Below are 18934 nucleotides of genomic sequence, written 5' to 3'. Positions count from 1 at the left end.
GTGGTCAAATACATGGACAAGTTAGGTTTTGGTTCTACCAAAAATCTGGATCAGGGTTATTCCAAAAGTGACTAAGGGGGAAATAAAAATCAGACAAGAGTATTTGCCTGGAAATAGCTAAAAACGGAAGGAGCAAAAATGCTGGCTAAGCAGAGAAGGCAGAACCATTGTTCTTGCTCACAGTAATGGCTCAGCAGCTTCCCAGCTCACTAAAACTCTCTGTAATCACACATTTTCCTTTGCTACTCTCTATCACCCTGATGGCCAATTTATCCACGGCGGCATATTTACAGGCCTGTTTACAGAATTGAAATTCTTCACCAGTGCTGATGCTACATTGCCTCAGAGCACTATAGCATTAATTGAACCAGCATGAAAGAACTGATGAATGGCCTTGCTCGGAAGGAAAGTGGTGCGGGGCGGAATTTCAATGGAAGGTTTGAGCCAATACTTAGCTGCTGGGATACAAAACTGCTGGCTGTTGCTGTGTTATCTTTTCCTTCCAAGCGTACGTGTGCGTGATTATTATTTTCTCTGCCACATCCCCTGGGCTTTTTTTCTCCCATTTTATTTACTGTCATCCCATAGCTCAAGGCTAAGCAGCAGGCCGGGACAACTCAGACATAGATGCAAACTTGAGGAGTATTACTTTACCTTGCTTCTTTAAAATATTCCGAAGGAAGTGTGTATTCTGATCACCGCTGCTCATGTTATTGAGACAGAACATTGGAAATCAACTGTAACCAGGTTAGCTATTCACACAGCGTGTCCCTGAAATGCACAAGTGTGCCCACTGCTTTTAAATCTTGTTATAATTTTTAATGCCCATTTCATTCTGGTTTTGTTTATTAGAAGTTCCCTGTTCTTGCCCTCAGGTGGCTTTCCAAATCAAGTGTCTACTATTCCCTTGCCACTTCCCTCCTTGGTCATCCTCATGGGCACAGCCCCATTTAGAATCCTCATGACAGCTCTTTGGTTTGCTATTCTGTCTTTACTTGATGTCTCAGAAGACAAATTTTGTACAGGGTATTTCCTTAAGTCACCATTTCTCTAAACATTTATTTGTAGTGTTAGGGTTTCAAAGTCTGATGACCATCATCTTTACATCATATGCTTTCTCCTTTTTCTATTTGAAGAGATTTCTTCTGTATTTCTGTATAATAAGAACTAAGAGGGAATTACTCTTATTTCCCCTTCTTAATTTTTAAAAAACTACTAACGTGCTTTTCACCTTGACTTTTCAAGTCTTATCAAGTGTCACAATGTTACTAGTGGAAGTAATCTTTCATACTTAACTGTGTTATCTCTATGACTAATGTATATATCTATATAGCTATGTATCTATATCTTTCTATTTGTCTATCTGTCTATCTATCTATCTATCTATCTATCTATCTATCTATCTATCTATCATCTATCATCTATGTATCACCAATGTATCACCTATTTATCTAACATCTGTCTATTCAGCATCTTGTTTCACATAGAAATCATGTGTTCCTTGAATTTTCCTTTTCAGCTAAATAACATTTTTCTACTTCGCATTCGTACTTAGATCTTTTTTTCCTTGTCTCCATACGATGACCATAAAATTTTGATTACTCTTTGATTTATTACTTTCAGGCTCTAGTTTTGGTCCTTATTTTGATATTTTACCTTATTCTACCTCCTTACTTGCTGTTGTGGATATGTCTTCAAATTTGTCATGATTAAGCACTGATGTCTGTCTGTCTGTCTCTATTCATGTGTGTGTATATACATTACATGTATAATTAATATACAATGTATTGCATATGTATATAAGGTTTCTGCTTATTATGGCTGCTTCATTACATAAACCACTACCCACAATGCCAATGACAGCTTTTGGTTCTTTTTATTTTTCATTTGCCTGTCTACATCAGAACAACGAACTTGGAACATAATACATAATGAGTTACATTGTTAATACACCACCACTCATTGATATCAGAGAGTCCCAAGGATTCATTAGAATGAAATTGTTTCCACAAAACCACTTCTTATTTTAATTTCTGTTTTTTATTGTACATCTTATAAAGATGAATAAATACAAACTGTAGTTGACAAAAGTCTGTCCAGTTTAAGGTGTTGAGGAATGTATTGTTATCATGAAAATCAGAAGTTTCTGTATTTTAGGTCAACTAGCTAAAATTAATTATATTTTGTACATTGATAATATCAGAAAAATTGTTCTTGAAAATTCTTTCTGAAATAGGTGAATAGTATATTTACCAATCTCTATATCACTTTTTAAATACTATTTTCCTTTCATATTTTTCTAGCTGAATCAAACAAGTTTAATTCATTTCTTTTTTTGCACCACATTTACATTCTGTTGTGATACATTATTGAATCTACTTTGTTACTTTTGAAGCATTTGTGGCTATGCATTATTATATATTAAAACAAAATTGCCATAATTAGAGGTGGTCAGAGACTCCAACACCTGCTGATGGACTGGGAGAGCTTATAGGCTCGTTGCAACTCCAAGGAATGGATACAAATACAATAGAAAAGGCAAATTTCTAAACCAAAAGTACTATTGTGATACTCTTAAAAAAGTACTTATCTTGGGCCGGTCGGCAGTGGCTCACGCCTTTAATCCCAGCACTTGAGAGACAGAGCCAGGCGGATCTCTGTGAGTTCGAAGCCAGCCTGGTCTATAGAGCGAGATTCAGGACAGGCACCAAAACTACACAGAGAAACCCTGTCTTGAAAAACAAAACAAACCACAACAACACCAAAAAAGCTACTTATCTCATACTTGGAGTCTTTGTTTCAGATTGTTGAAGAGGATATACACTTTCTAATATTCTTAATAATATCACTAAGGAAGACTTAAGGTGCCTCAGACTATGGTAAAGGCTTCCAAATAGTTTGAATAATAGAAACTCTTTTCACATGAAAAATCTTAAAATGAAGTAGAAAAACAAAAAGCTGGCATTTTCCCCCAGTCTTTGAAATTACCTTTCCTGTGTTTAAACCAACAGCACTCAGTGTCCTAGGTTCAAGGTGGGCAGAAGGAAAGGGGAGCAGGAGGCACCAGGCCCTTTCTTACACTCTTCCTCAGGTGCCATTTTACATGTCCACACCTCTACACAGAGTCACCAGCTCTCCTAAGATACCACGTCCATACACAAAGACAACATAGCTTCTGCTTTCAGTTAGAGAAGACGAAATCACATTTGCCGTCTACTCTTCAATTGTAGATGGAGTGTTTGCTTCCACTACTTATGGCGGGAGTGACTGGTTTCAAGTTTGCTTGTCTTTGGAAACTCTCACTTTGCAGTGGTGGTGTCCTCTGCAGGCTCTGGCATGCACTCTCCCAGCATAGAAAACAAATGCAGGAGTCAGTGAGCCAAGCTGGGGAGGATGAGCAAATACCCTACCTGCTGTGGCCGAAGCTTCTATTGCACTTACGTGGAAAGACCCTTATTCATGTAATTCAAGAATGGTGTGATTTTAAACCATCCTTTTTGTTATTGTTGTTGGTTCCCCCACCCCCTCCATCCCTCTACCCCACTCCCACCCCCGAGACAGGGTTTCTCTGTGTAGTTTTGGTGCCTGTCCTGGATCTCGCCCTGTAGACCAGGCTGGCCTCGAACTCACAGAGATCCACCTGGTTCTGCCTCCCAAGTGCTGGGATTAAAGATGTGTGCTACCACCGCCCGGCTAGACCATCCTTGTTTAGAAACAGGATTGTGTATAATATCAACCATGACCTAGTATACTAAATTCTTAGGATTATACTTCATTTAAAAAGTCAACACACCTTACAGCAATTGCTGAAAAATAAAGCATAATTGTTAAATATGACTTTTCTTTTTTTTTTTTTTTTTTTTTTTTTTTTTGGTTTTTCGAGACAGGGTTTCTCTGTGTAGCTTTGCGCCTTTCCTGAAACTCACTTGGTAGACCAGGCTGGCCTCGAACTCACAGAGATCCGCCTGGCTCTGCCTCCCGAGTGCTGGGATTAAAGGCGTGCGCCACCACCGCCCAGCAAATATGACTTTTCTTAAATGAACCTGGAATGAGATTTTTCAAAGAAGATGTGCATATGTTACTATTTTGTTATAGTTTTCATAGACAAAAAGGTCTTACCAACCCTGCTATCAAAGTCGTAAGTCCAAAGGGAAAGCTAAGCTACTAAGTATCGGTGAAATTATTAAGGCCACTCCACGTAGTTAAAAGGAGATTTGTTTAATGGTGTAACTTACAAATTAAGGGATAGGTAGGTCGCGGGGTCTGGGGAAGGTGTATCGCAGTCCAGTGGTGTTCTCTGGAGCTCTGCTCGGTCCACCTCCACCGTTCAGGGTCCCGGAACAGAGACAGCGCTGGCCGATCCAGATCTCGGGTCCCCAGGCGCCTCCCTTGGCCCCGCCTTGTAGGCGTGACAGTTGCCGAAGTCTCAATGGGGGTTGGAACTTCCAGGTCAAAGCTGGAATGGCTACCCACTACAACTAAGTCGTTAAAAACATTTAAACATGTAAATTACAAGGGGAAAATAAAACTCTATACCACTTCTTAGTAGTGTCTGAAAATCATCAATACTTGGTAGGGTCCCATAAGTCAACTAGATGCATTTAATATCCTCTTTTGAAATAGAAAGTAAAAATAAACCTGGAGGTAAAGGCAGACCTCCATATAAACAGGAGGAAAGTTTTGCTTGTACTCTGTCGTGCACAGCCATTTACATTTATCAGCAGGCAGATGTGATAAAGTTATTTAAATTATGAAAAAGAAATTTCTATGCCCCAAAATTCAGGTGAAAAAAAATGTGTCCTTATTAACTAGGAATGGATACTTGTCGAGTATTCCAAATAGAATGTACCAATATTTCATCTGGATTAAACACATAAAATCACATACGAGAGTAAAATAAAATTAAGACTACAGTTACTCTCATTAAATGTGACTAATTCAAGTATTTTAAAGTTGTATTCATCAAATGACTGCATCAACCCAGTATTTACATGTATATAAAAAATTGGCTGTATCGTTTCCAGTATGAAAATGTTTTTCAATTGTGTGGGCGAGTACTCTGCACAGTATTTAATATAATTTGTATATATTTTACATATACTTTTTATAAGAAAAGTAAAACGGATTTTTTTTTTACATTTTATACTTATGTATTTATTCACTTGTTTATTTATGGGTGTGTGCATGCACGTGACACTGTATGTTTGTGGTAGTCAGAGCCAGCTTGTGGGAGCCAACTCCCGCCTTCCACCACGTCTGTTACAGGATTGGATTTGGGTCATCAAGCTCGGCAGCAGCCTTTACCAGCTGAGCCATCCATCTACCTAGCCCAGGACTTTATTTTCTTGACAGAATTTCTGTGTATTCTAAACTTTAATAGAAGTTTACTTAGGAAGCCAAAAATGTGTGGAGGATTATAGAGTAATATGAGATACAAGACCATTTTCTCTTGAAGATAAGAAAAATTGAAAAACCTCTGACTATTACCTGACCAAACTGCATAGAAGAAGCGATGCGTCAAGCTGAAATACATAATTAACTACTATATATCTATTTGCCTGGACTGTATGTGGATAAGAATTTCAAGAAGTTTTAAGCTGAATTTTCTCACATCTTTGCCGTCAGTCGTATATGAAGGCCTCCACATGAACTGAAAAGCTTTCTGGTGGTTAAGCAACACGCTACTGTTTGTAAAATATGTATCAAGATCCAGTCTAGAAAGGAAAAAATAAAGAGAAGGCCAGTGACTTGAAGAACACCACTCCCAACAGGTACATGTATTGATTAGCGGCAAGCCAGTAAGTGATGTACCAAGCCGCTCTTAAAGCTGTGCCTTACATGTGGCTCAAGTACTAAATCCAAAATGAGTCCTTGTAGCACAAATCTTAAAAGGTCTTATTAACAAAAACAAACCTCGGATCCAGGTATTGGGGCGAACGCTGGAAGATCAGAGAAGCAGAACAAGCCACAGCCACCTCACCTTGCCAGTTCCTCAGCTGATCATGTGTCCTCAGACTGGAAGCCTCTGTGTCCTCATCCAAACGGATCTCAGCTGAACTGCTGCTCAAAAGCCTAAAAGCTTAACCAGCCTAGTTCCTGGTTTCTGCCATCACTTCCTAGGATTAAAGGTGTGAGTCACCATGCCTGGCTATTTCCAGTGTGGCTTTGAACTCACAGAGATCCGTATGGATCTCTTCCTCCAGAAGGCTAGGATTAAAGGTGTGAGTGCCACCATTTTCTGGCCTCTATGTCTGTTTAGTGGCTGTTCTGTTCTCTGACCCCAGATAAATTTATTACGGTGCACGATATATTGGGGAACACAATATATCACCACAGGTCCTGTTTCAAGGTGTTAGACCCTGGGTCAAAATGGGTGACATTCACTGGAGAGCTGCAGTCCATAAGACAGAGATGCTGAAGTCTAGACCAGGCATGAGAACCAAGTGGCGTGAAGGACCCAGAAAAAAGTCTCTCCCATTTCCTGTATGGTGAGCCTAAAGTGTTGCTTATAGGAATCTTAAGAGTTTGACATGTGTTCTCAAGTCCTGGAGTTCAGGTAATTTAAGGTCTAGGAATGCTTCCAGATGGTGCAGACCTTCTTCCTCTTTCAGTAAGAAAAATTCCAGTGTTTAATCAATTCTCTATACTCACTTTTCTCCCAAAATTTTGTTTGAAGAACATCTTCATGAGCTTTTTTCTTTCTTTCTTTCTCTCTTTCTTTCTTTCTTTTTTTTTTTTGCCTTTTTAATTTTATTTTATTTTTAAATTTGGAAGATGCTGTGAACCCCAACCATACATGTTGAAATTTAAGGAGGAAGTCTCTTCCCCTTTTACATAACAAACAGCATAGTGCAGATCTGTGTGGGTTTGTGTTTCTGAGACAGATTCAGAAGACTGAAGGACACAGCTGTTTTGAAGATCTACACACTGTATTGTAGTAAATACATCTTTATAATTTGGTACAAGAGAAGAAAGAAATGTTATTAATTCACAGGAAATTTTTGTATGAAAGTAGATAGTGATACAATTCCAAATATAAACCTAAGGGATTTGATATTTCTTTACTGTAAAATAAGGAATCGAATCTTGTCAGGTTTTGTTTTACCAATAAAGTCCCTATCAATTTGTGAATCAGCTTTTCATTTGCCCATTTGGGTATCGTTCCAACAAAATGACTACTTCCACAGACATGTGCCTAAAGATGGTAGAAAAAGCTAGTAAGAAAACTGTTTGGGAACAGTGATTAGTAAGTTAAGACAGATTTATAATATGAAGCCTGGAACTAAATTGAGACAGGATAGAGAGTTAAGATGTCTTCCCCATTGTTCATTCATTCATTCATTTCATTAGGGAAAGGTGACTTGTTGTTTGATCTTTCCCCTATATTTATATACACAAGTCTTATACTGTTTTGATATTCACATAGAGACTGGTTGAGAAAAAGAAAAGAAGAAATGTTCATTTTGCACCTAAAATATGCCAGGTACTTCTCAGGTTGATAATCTAATCCTCATAATTGTCCTACAGTACATTTGTTGTAATCTCCATTTTACAAGTTATGACTTTTAATTTTTATAGAGGAATTGTTCTCTACTAGCACAGTTCTAAGAAGCAGAAACTGGAGGTGAATTCAGAACTTTCTTGGTGGAAGACTCATAGATTACCTGGAAGTTTCTTGTGAACTTCTAGCAGCAACTCCAAATAAATTCTAAGTGGAAATAAAGATATCTCCAACAAGAGGTCATTCACTCCCTGATGGCAGTTAAAAGTCTTTTGGTTTCATAGGTATCTCTGTAATCATTTTCATCTCTTCAATACGTATGCCCTAGGACTCTGAAGGAGATAAGGGTCACAACAGAACTTAAATTAGGTCACAATTCCTAGAAACTAACCAGTAAAAGTTTGGAAAGTCTCTGGAGAGTAAAAGTATATTGCACACACCATTTTTTTCCCTTAATAGTGTTCCTTTTTTTTCCCTTAAGCTTACAAAAGACTGGTAAGTAAAAAATTGAAGTATAAAAAGGTTTAGGGTTTATTCAAGAACACAATTGTCCACGGCTTAGTGGCTCACTCTCTGGTACAAAATTGGGCTGACATACTTTCATTAAATACAATAATTTCCTTAAATTAAAAAAAATTTAGGCTGTTTCAAATTGCTTTGCTGAGTGTTTTCATCTCAAGAACAGCAGGTGAATATGAACAAGTTCAAACCCATTTTTATTTTCTAGTAATCCCAAATGCCTTAGCTTTGCTAGCTAATAGCATCCAAAAACATGCTGATCTTGGCAGTAATGAGAGCCCTGAGAGAGGCCAGGCTGAGTGAAGGAATACAGGGCTGGGCTTTCATGGGGAAATTTAAAAGCAATCAATGGAAATACAAAAACTTTTAAGTTCATCTCACCCTAATTCCCAAAATTTGAAATAGCATGTAGGAAACAAATTAACCCAACTTTCTTTTTTTTCCTTAAAAAAAAAAATGCATTTCAACTTAAAAAAAAAAAAAAAGATGAAGGGGATATCACAGCAAGCACCAGGCCTGCATGCTGAAGTAAATAAATAAGCACTGACCGTATTTCTACTTATGTATAGAAACTCAAACAGGCCACAAGTAATTATGAAGCAGTACAGTTGCAAGCCATTTCCTCTATGAAATTTACAGTCCAACTTCTAGGTTGTTTCTCTTCACATTCTGTTGCAAATATATTGCTTGAATTTTGCATATCTGAACTTCCCAATTAACAACAGCTAAATGAAGATTTTATTTGATCTCTGCTCCTTGAGTTAAGTGTCACTGTGATTGAACACTTTCTTCCTCATTTTGATGTTGGCTTGTTCGATTATTGGGGCACAAAGCGTTTTTTTATAATTACAATATATGATACATTTTAGAATGAACTGATTTCCCACTGGGCTGTGAGATGGATGATTTATATTATCGGCATTTGCGCCATACGTAGCTTGGAACACGGACATTCTGTACCTTTGCTATATTATGATCAATCCTGCAGTGAACATAGCACACTACCTTTAGTGGCAAGAAAAATATATATTTTTACATTTTTAATTTTTAATTTTTTTGTTATTTTTGAGAATTTCATATATATGCATATAATGAAATATTATCATATCTACCCCCAATTTCTCCCCTCCACCTTCTCCCGTGTCCCCCTCCCAACATATTTGACTATCAGATTCACATTCTCATTTTTATTAATAGTCTAGTTAGCACTGCCAATATGTTCATGATTTGTGGGGCCATCCACAGGAGCATGGGAAACCTACAGTGGTCGCATCCTTAAAACTGAATGATTGCTCTTCCTCAGCAGCTGTCAACTGCCAATGACTCCTCCCTCAGTAAGGGGTGGCCCCTGGGGATCCTCTACTCATCTCTGACAAGATTTGGGCTATGTTAATTTCATGCTAGTATTGTGCAGGTAACCACAGTTACTATGAGTTCATGAGGGTGGTAGCCATGTCATGTGCAGAAGATCATAGTATTCATTCCTATCCTTTAATTCTTTTTTTTTCCCTGGAGCTGAGGATCGAACCCAGGGCCTTGAGCTTGCTAGGCAAGCACTCTACCACTGAGCTAAATCCCCAACCCCCCTTTTTTTTAATTAAGAAATTTTTTATTCATTTTAGATACCAACCACAGATCCCCCTGCCTTCTCTCCTCCTGCCCCTCCAGTCTTCTCCCCCAAAACATCCCCCATTCCCTCCTCCAACAAGGTATGACCTCCCATGGGGAGTCAGCAGAGCCTGGTTCATTCAGTAGAGGCAGGTCCAAGCCCCTCCCACTGCATCAAGGCTGTGCAAAGTGTCCCACCACAGTTAGTGGGCTCCAAAAAGCCAGCTCATGTACCAAGGATGGATCCTGATCTCACTGCCAGGGAACCAACAGCTGTGGAGCCTCCGTGGTACTGGACTACGCCCTCTGCATAAGCCAGACAGTTGTGTAGCTTGATATATTTGAGGAGCCTATCCTTTAATTCTTAATGTTTTTTGAGTTTCTGTGGTGGTATTGGGTTCCCCAAAATATTGTGCACCCTAATAAACTTATCTGGGGTCAGAGAACAGAATAGCCACTAGATATAGAGGCTAGAAAATGGTGGCACTCATGCCTTTAATCCTAGCATTCCAGAGGCAGAAATCCGTCTGGATCTCTGTGAGTTCAAGGCCACACTGGAAACAGCCAGGCATGGTGACACACACCTTTAATCCCAGGAAGTGATGGCAGAAAGCAGAACGGTATATAAGGTGTGAGGACCAGGAAATAAAAGCTTTTGGCCTGGTTAAGCTTTTAGGCTTTTGAGCAGTACAGCTCAGCTGAGATTAATTTTGGATAAGGACTCAGAAGCTTCCAGTCTGAGGAAACAGGATCAGCTGAGGAATTGGCGAGGTGAGGTGGCTGTGGCTTGTTCTGCTTCTCTGATCTTCCAGCGTTCACCCCAATACCTGGCTCCAGGTTTGTTTTTATTAAAAAGACTCTTTAAGATTCATGCTACAAGTTTCCTCTTTGGTAATGTTCCCTTAGCATTCGTGGTGGAGTGCTTACTATAGACGATGTCCTTTTTAGGGCTGAAGACTCAGTATATTATTCAGAACACATTGGAACAGTTATGCTTCTCTATCAACTGCTTCTCACTGCAATAAAAGCTTCTCTCCAGGTTGAGAGCAGCTCAGGTTTATTAGTATAAATATAAATATTTAGAAGACAATTTTACAGCATGGTAATTTAGCCAAGTAATGGTAGCAGATTCTGTTCTGGGGTCTCTGACCTCCACAGCCATCAGCTTTTGAACAAGACCATAGTACCAGGCGTAGAATCCCTTCCTGTGAAGCCGGCCTCAATCCCGTCAGGAAGTGGTTAGTTACCATATGACAGTCATGCCACTGTTGTAGTAACGGGCACCTCATGCTGGTAGGTCTACACTGTACTATTCACGTTCCAGAGTTGTAGAAGACCAATGATGTCTTTTCTCACTTAGCAGCCTACATAGCATCTCTCAACAGTATGGAAGACAGCCACAGGAAGGATGCTTCCTTGTCAGTTGAAGATTGATTTCTCTATGTCCTGTAGCCAAAGTATGTGGTATCTTCAGCCATAAGGTCTCACCATGTAGTCACTGTGTTTAACTAACAGCAATGACAGTGACCTTTGTTGGTTGAGAGCCCTCTGGGATCTAAGTGACTGATAATTTGTAGGAAGGCAACCCATGCCTTGTATTGCATTTTTCATTTGGTAGCTGTTTTTTTTTTTTTTTTTTTAATTTTCTGGGAGTGATCTTGTCCACCCATGTGAGGTAATTTCACTCAAGCTCTTTTTAAAGTTGTGTTTTGACATTAGCTAACTATCTACTAGGTTTCGACAAGGTATTTTTTTAAAATAAATTCTTAGTTTTGGTTAATCCATCTGCTGTGTCCTCCGGTGTCTATCCACACTTACCCCTTACTCTTACTGCTCTCTCCTCCTCTTTCATTTCACGCATGTCCTGCTCCCCTTCCACGCATGTTTTCTCTCTGTAAGTTTGGTTGTGAGATTATAAGCTTCCATATGATTTTTCATACCTCTTACCTTAAATTAACTCTCCCCTTCACCTCCTGATTTTCCCCATACTTCCCTGTCCTTCCCTGATTAAGCCATTCTACCCCAGTATTCCACCCCACTATCGTTATTTTACCTGCAATGTACTCGCTCACCTCCCCTAACGTGTTCCTTCCTCAAAAGACTCTTTCCTAATTTCCTGACTTCTGCTTGAGCTCCAGGTTAAACACACACAACACAACAGATCGGAAGCTAATAGCCACATGTGAGAGAAAATTGGAATTTTAGCGTGCAAGAAAAAAAGGAAGAATGAATGAAAGCAAACAAACAAGCAAGGAAGAAAGAAAGAAAGAAAGGAAGGAAGGAAGGAAGGAAGGAAGGAAAGAAAAAAGGGAGGAAAGGAAGAAGCTAGAGGGTTATCTTTCGCTGTGCACAAAACTCAACTCCAAACAGAGAAAGGACCTCAACACAAGATATGATACCCTGAGCCGGGCGGTGGTGGCGCACGCCTTTAATCCCAGCACTCGGGAGGCAGAGCCAGGCGGATCTCTGTGAGTTCGAGGCCGGCCTGGGCTACCAAGTGAGTTCCAGGAAAGGCGCAAAGCTACACAGAGAAACCCTGTCTCGAAAAACCAAAAAAAAAAAAAAAAAAAAAAAAAAAAAAAAAGATATGATACCCTGAAATTGCTAGAGCACAAAGCGCAACACGGGCTTCAACTTACAGGCACAGCTAAGAACTTTCTGAGTAAAACTCTGGTAGCACAGGAAATCACACCAACACCCACCAGATGAGGTCTCTGGAAACTCAAAAACCCTGCGCAGCAACGGAAGCTGTGAAGCAAACAGACTGGCAGCCACAGAAAAGGAGAAAATCTTTGCTAGCTATTCATCTGGCATATAATTAGTGTCTAGAATATTCAAAGACACAAAAAATACCCAAACATGAAGGAAATAAATAATCCAATTAAAACTGGGCTATGGAACTGAACAGAAAATGTTCAAAAGAAAGAAGAAATGCAAATGACTAGGAAAACACTTTAAAAAGTGCAAACATTTTTTTAGTTACCAGGGAAATGTAGATTAGAACTACTTTAAAAGTCTATCTCGCTCTAGTCAGAATGGTCTTCAGAAATACGAATGAAAACAAATGCTGACAGGGATGCAGCGAAAACTAAAGTTTTAGACACTGATAGTTAGGGTGTAAAGTAATGCTACCACTTAGGAAAGCAGCCTGAAAGTTTCTAAAAATCAAATTGCCGTATGTCTGAGCTATGCTCCTGCTGGGCGTACACCCACTGAACTTTGTATCCTAATACAGAGATGCTTGGACGTTGATGTTCATTGCTTGATTCCCAGTATCCAGGGAATGGAATCAACTTAGATGATCATGGACAGATGAATAGATAAAAAAAAAAAATGTGATCGGTGTGTACACGCAATGGGATATTACTCAGCTGTAAATAAAAATAAAATTATGACATTTGCAAGTAAATCGATGGAACCGGGGAAAATTATGAGGTAACATAAGCTTCGAAAGACATGCTTTGCATTTTTTGAATGCATAAAGGGAAAACACTCAAAAGAAATTGCTTTTCCCTTAGACAAAGATAATGACAATGATAATAAAAATGAAAATGCTCTGTGAAGGACGTGAATAAGTTTTAGAAATGGATGTTTCTTCAACAACATATAAAGCGTTACAGCACATAAAAATATACATAACCATAAAGGTCGTGATGAAGTAAATGTTACAGCAGTGGGCAAATGTAGCAGTTCAGGTAAGAGCATGACATCTCATATTTGGCAGTGAGACAGAAAAGGGAGGACCTAACATCTTATAGTTGGTGTTTCAGCTGATGCTCAACATTGTTGATAGGTGACCAGTGGCTTCCTCTCTCTTTTTTTTTTTAAATTTAATTCAATTTTATTTTACAATATAATTTAATTCTACGTATCAGCCACGGATTCCCTTGTTCTCCCCCCTCCCACCCCCTCCCCTCCCCCCAGCCCACTCCCCATTCCCATCTCCTCCAGGGCAAAGACTCCCCTGAGGATGGAGATCCAGGCAGTGGGACCGGGTCCTGTGCTCAGTGCATGAGTTGGCTGTTTGAAACCTGGGGCTTATGCAGGGACGCTTGGCTCGGCCTGGGAGGAGGGGACTGGACCTGCCTGGACTGAGTCTACCAGGTTGATCTCAATCCTCCTCGGGGGCTTCCTCTCTTTTACAGTCAGCAGGAGAGTGAACCGCAGCCTACACAGAATGGCCTCAGAAGTCAGGGCGGTTTAGAAGCTCACAGTGCTGCTTCAATCAGAAGTTTGTTCTCATTGCCACCATATTTTTCTAAAAAGCAGACTTTTCTTAGTGCAGTTCTCTGTCTGACATTAAAAATTTAAACATATACTTCTTTCATCAAATAATCTGCTGTTATAAAATAACTATTACTATCTCAGAAATGATACAGAATTCCAAAGTCTCAAACTACACAGGAAACAAAGCCCAGCACTATCAATACTTTATGCAGTAACCCATTGGGAACAAGGCATACTCTAAAATCTATTATTTATACTAATTAAAAACATGGAAAAATTGCAAGGGAAATTTTGTACCTGAACAGTTACAGATGCAGTGTGTTCATGGGAGTGTGTACAGACAGAAAAGGTACATAACAATACTCCCCGGACTTCAGTTTCAGGAGCTTTGGGAACATTCATGCTGATATGTGCAGATTGTACAACTCAACAATTGGCTAATAGACATTAGTAAATGTCAGTAATCTATCTGGTGTGTTGAAGGACACTGTGACACACTGATGAATCAAGTAGACATCTAGCCCTATGTAGTGTATAGACTAACAATGAAAATGAGATCATGAACATACAAATTGACAAAATAATTCAATTTTATAAGATTATTAAAAATTGGCAAAATGTTGGGGAAATTGTGAGCTACTTACACAGTGAGGTCAAATTAATCTTTGAAATACAGAAAGGCATATTTGCAACTCCAACTTTATATTACTACCAGAAAGAGAGAGAGACACACACTGCTACTGTTGATTTGAATGTTAGCTAGTGAAGCCCAATCAATATGATTTTGCAGTAATAATGTTTGGAGTGGGAAGGAGAAAGGGCTAATGGAATCTGACTAAACCAAAATTGTATGTGAGAAATAAAGTGCACATAAAGCCAAGTTCCTTATATCCCAGGGGGTCCTGAGAAGTATGAAGGCAGTCAGGGTAGAATTTTAAAAGGGAAGTATTAATAACCAATTGTCATCTCCTTATTAGACACAAGGAAAGGCAAAGCTTTGAACAGTTAGAAAAGTGAATTAAGCATGAAGATCACATCTATCTGTCCTGCTTTCTATATCTTCAAATGCTCTTTGCACCTCAACTCATCTTTGGGATTCAAAGATGATCAAGAGTTTCTCACATTTAAGCATACCACTAATCATGATACACATGATGTACCATGATTTTATTTCTTTTAGCTCAATGCCTCCTATTTACATTATCTTAAACTTCTGTTTCTTTGTCTTTAACTGTGGACTGTAACTACAAATAGTGACTGTCTAAGGGGATGAGAGCTTGTTAGTGCCATCATATACCTACCAGTCCTTGAAACTACAGCACCATTTAACTAGTGCTTTCTTATTATATAATTAAATATGCAATTTAATGCAAAATAAAAGATGCAGGGGTACGGTGAGTGAGTATGTAACATACTTCTGAGCATATTCCTTTGAAATTGTACCTAGTGCAGCATTTTCAAGTTGGATGACAATAAAATCTTGAAGTTCTTATTCTCTTTATGATTTTGAAAGAACTTACAATAAGTAGAGAGAACTGATGAAGAATTCCCAAATGGGATTGACTTTGTTATTTAAAAAGTAATCATCAGTAATGAAAATGTGCAATTAGATGTTGACTTACATAGGGTTGGGTTTTGTTTAATAGATAAAGTAATTTAGTTATATGAAAAGATAATTATCATTCCAAATTGAATTTTATACCTAAATAATTTGATTAGGCATGAAATTATTATTTGATTTTAGATAATCTGTAAATCTGTATGTTCACCTACATATAAGAAGAGACAGTGTAGCATAGTTGTCAAACACAAATGCTTAAAGTGGAGAGTGAGACTTTGTTAAAAAAGTATTTTGTTAAAATTAGTAATACCAAGTTATTTTTCAATTCCAGTGAAATTTTAATGAATATAATTACACAAAACTTTTGCATATAAATAATATTGCTGAGCCTAGGATGTATATTTTTGTTAGAGATTTTAGTTATTTATTTTATGGGAGGGAGAACATCTGATGTCATGTGGTCTAAGAACTTCTGATAGCCCATCATTGTAGAGCACCTGTTCATTCACGCTAGTTCTCTGTAAGTAACATGCAAATTATAATCCATTTACAAAGAGCCTGTGTATAGTCTAGAATATGTAATGTGTAGCTTTTTAAATTTCACATTGAAAGCAGAGTATTGGTGAGTGATAATTTAGATGAACTGAGCTCTTTAGATAGAACAATAAATTCTATAAGCAGCTGAGAGTCATAACAAAAATGTCATGGCGTTAGGTTTGATATTTGCCACATGCACTGTTCCACACAGAAGAACCTCATGGGCTTCCACTTCCTATCAATAAAATGGGGTAACAATAACTTAAAATTGTTATAAAATGTGAAAAATCTGGCATAAATTTAGTAATAAATCTAAAACAGTAGTTACTTATTCAACTTTTCCTGTTGGAATTTAACCAGCTTTTCCTGGTTCCCTTTGCCTTGTTCTAGCAACAGATATTCTCCCTGAACGAATTTTCTTTTAGTTGAAATATGATGCCAATACATTCAGAGAGCAACAATAATATTTTGTATTGATAAGAAGTTCACCCAAAATTGTTCTTCCCAGGTTAAAAACAGAGAAACTAAAGTACTGGAATCCTATATTTCTGTGTTCACCCTTTGTTCCAAGGACTGTGGAGCAAAAGTGGCAGAGTAGATCCTGAAATGGAAGGTCCAGCTTGGAGATCAAGGCTTGCGGGAAAATACAATTAGCTAATGAATTCTAGAAGCCACAAATAAGAAAAGATGTGAAAAATTAATCTTTGTGTGTCTGAGTAGAAGGGAGACTAGGGAAGGGAAGAGACCAGAAAGAAGAAGAAAAGTGGAGGGAAATTGAAAGGGGAGAATGAGAGGGGGATAAATAGAGGAACAGTATATGATGTATTTAAACTGTCTCTAGGAAACTAACACTATGTCTAACCAGCAGCTGCCTGTGAAAGATCATTTCATGTTATAGACATGTTAGGAGTCTGAAAAAGTCAGAAAGGAAGCTGAGTTCCCCTAGCGTAAACGTAGGATATCTATGCTCACTACATGCGGGTCAACAAAAGGAAGAAATGGATGGCCAGGATGCAGAATTTGACAGGATTGGCAGAGACGGTGTTTGGAGAGAAGAGCACACAGTTACTACACAGCTTTTGCTCAGACATCTGAGAAGGAGATATGACCCAGAAGAGGCACTGTGAAGATGATTCCCACTGGCAGATAAAACACGGGAGAGCAAGTATTCTGAGTGTCCACAGAGAAGATTGCAGCTGTTGACTTAGTCGCTTCTGAAGGAACCCAGTAAGACTGCTTTACACTCCCTGGTGAGTGACACTGATTGGGTCTTGGAAACACAAATGTGAAGTCTTCTGTCTGGCAGCCTCCCAGACACTCTCTGCTGGGGCCCCCCTCTGACATGACCTGCCAAGTGTGGATGTGTTTCTTTGGCAGGAAACTTTGAGAAATTTAGTTTGCAAATTCTCAGGGGTCGGGGTGGTGTAAGGGAAAAATGATAAGGGGGAAAGTTAAAGTCCATGTCATATTTAAGGCCAGAGAAATTAGGTAAAACTGCTAATCTTTAACTCTTGTGTATCAGAGATCTGTCTTCTGTCCAATATCATGCCCCATTAAGCCCACTATAAATACAGATCAGTAATATCTAACTTCAATAAGCCTCATAATGCTCTAAGACTAAAGAACTCTTTTATGAAGAAGAAAACTTAAGCTCAGGGAAAGCTTAAAATTAGAGAGCATATTTTCTCAAAGTTACTGAACAATTTATTAGCCTCAATACACCATTTATTGTATGTATTATAGTGTCAACTAGAGAAAAATAGGGTACTATAATCTCTTAGCACAATTACAGCGATATTCAGTAAGGTTTATTGAAAGTATTCATGAAATGAATATCTTATAACAAACTTAGACTTAAAGTCAGATTTTTTTTTTTACTAACAATAACAAAGCATGCATAAAACACAGATTTGGATTTTGTTAATAAACATCCTTAAAAATGTTAACATTGTGACAGTTAGAGTAACTGTCATCATAGAGCCTTTCTCCAGTAACTGATGGAAGCAGATGCAGAGATCCACAGCCAAATACCAGGCTGAACTCCTGGAGTCCAGTCAAAGAGAGAGAAGAGGAATTTTATGAGCAAGGACATCAAGATCATGATGGGGAAACCTGCAGAGATGACCAAACCAAACTAGTGGGAACTCATGAAATATAGATCAATAGCTGTGGAGCCTGCATGGGGCTGGAGTAGGCCCTCTGCATAGCAAGACAGTTGTATAGCTTGATCTGCTTAAGGGGCCCCCTGGCAGTGGGATCAGAATCCATCCCTGGTGCATGAGCAGGCTTTTTGGAGCCCACTACCTATGATGGGACACCTTGCACAGCCTTGAGGCAGGTGGAGGGGCTTGGACCTGCCTCTACTAAACATATCTCCCTATGGGAGGCCTTATCTTCTTGTAGGAGGGTATGGGAAGTGGGGGGTGTGTTAGTTTTTTAGCTGCGTTGTGTTCTTACCCAGCAAGGAAATGCCACGAAACACGACAGAATCCGCTAACAAAGAATTTTATTAAAGGTAAAGGGACAGAGAGTGAACAGGCCTGCGGGAAACACGTGTGTGGAGAAGGGGAAGCCAGGAGCATGGCGCCTGATTTTAAATGCTGGGCGTGGACAGATCAGCGTCACTACTACACGCAAGCGCGTAGGTCACATGGCCACGTTGCGCGCTTACGTGGCCAGTGAAACGTCACGCATCTCAGTCGCGCGAGATGCCCTGACCCGGAAATGGCTATCCTGACCTGGGCCTGGCTAGACGGAAGTGTCCGCCAGGCATATGCGAACACGCCTGACCGTGGGGGCGTGTTGTAAATCTTTCATTCCTGACTCTGTTTTTTTTAAAAAAGAAAAAAATTGTGGTTGACTGGGTATGGGGGCGACGTTTCTCTCAAAGACTGCTTCCAGCTGAATAGTGGGCGTTGGTTGGCTCTTGGGGGCAGGGGGATGAGAGAGTATCTTGTGAAGTCCTGGAATGATGGTGGGCA

This window comes from Peromyscus eremicus, chromosome 14, assembly GCF_949786415.1.
Source record: "Peromyscus eremicus chromosome 14, PerEre_H2_v1, whole genome shotgun sequence".
Classification (NCBI taxonomy): Eukaryota; Metazoa; Chordata; class Mammalia; order Rodentia; family Cricetidae; genus Peromyscus; species Peromyscus eremicus.
The sequence above is the reverse complement of the archived record's forward strand: the minus strand, read 5'-3'. Positions refer to the sequence as shown.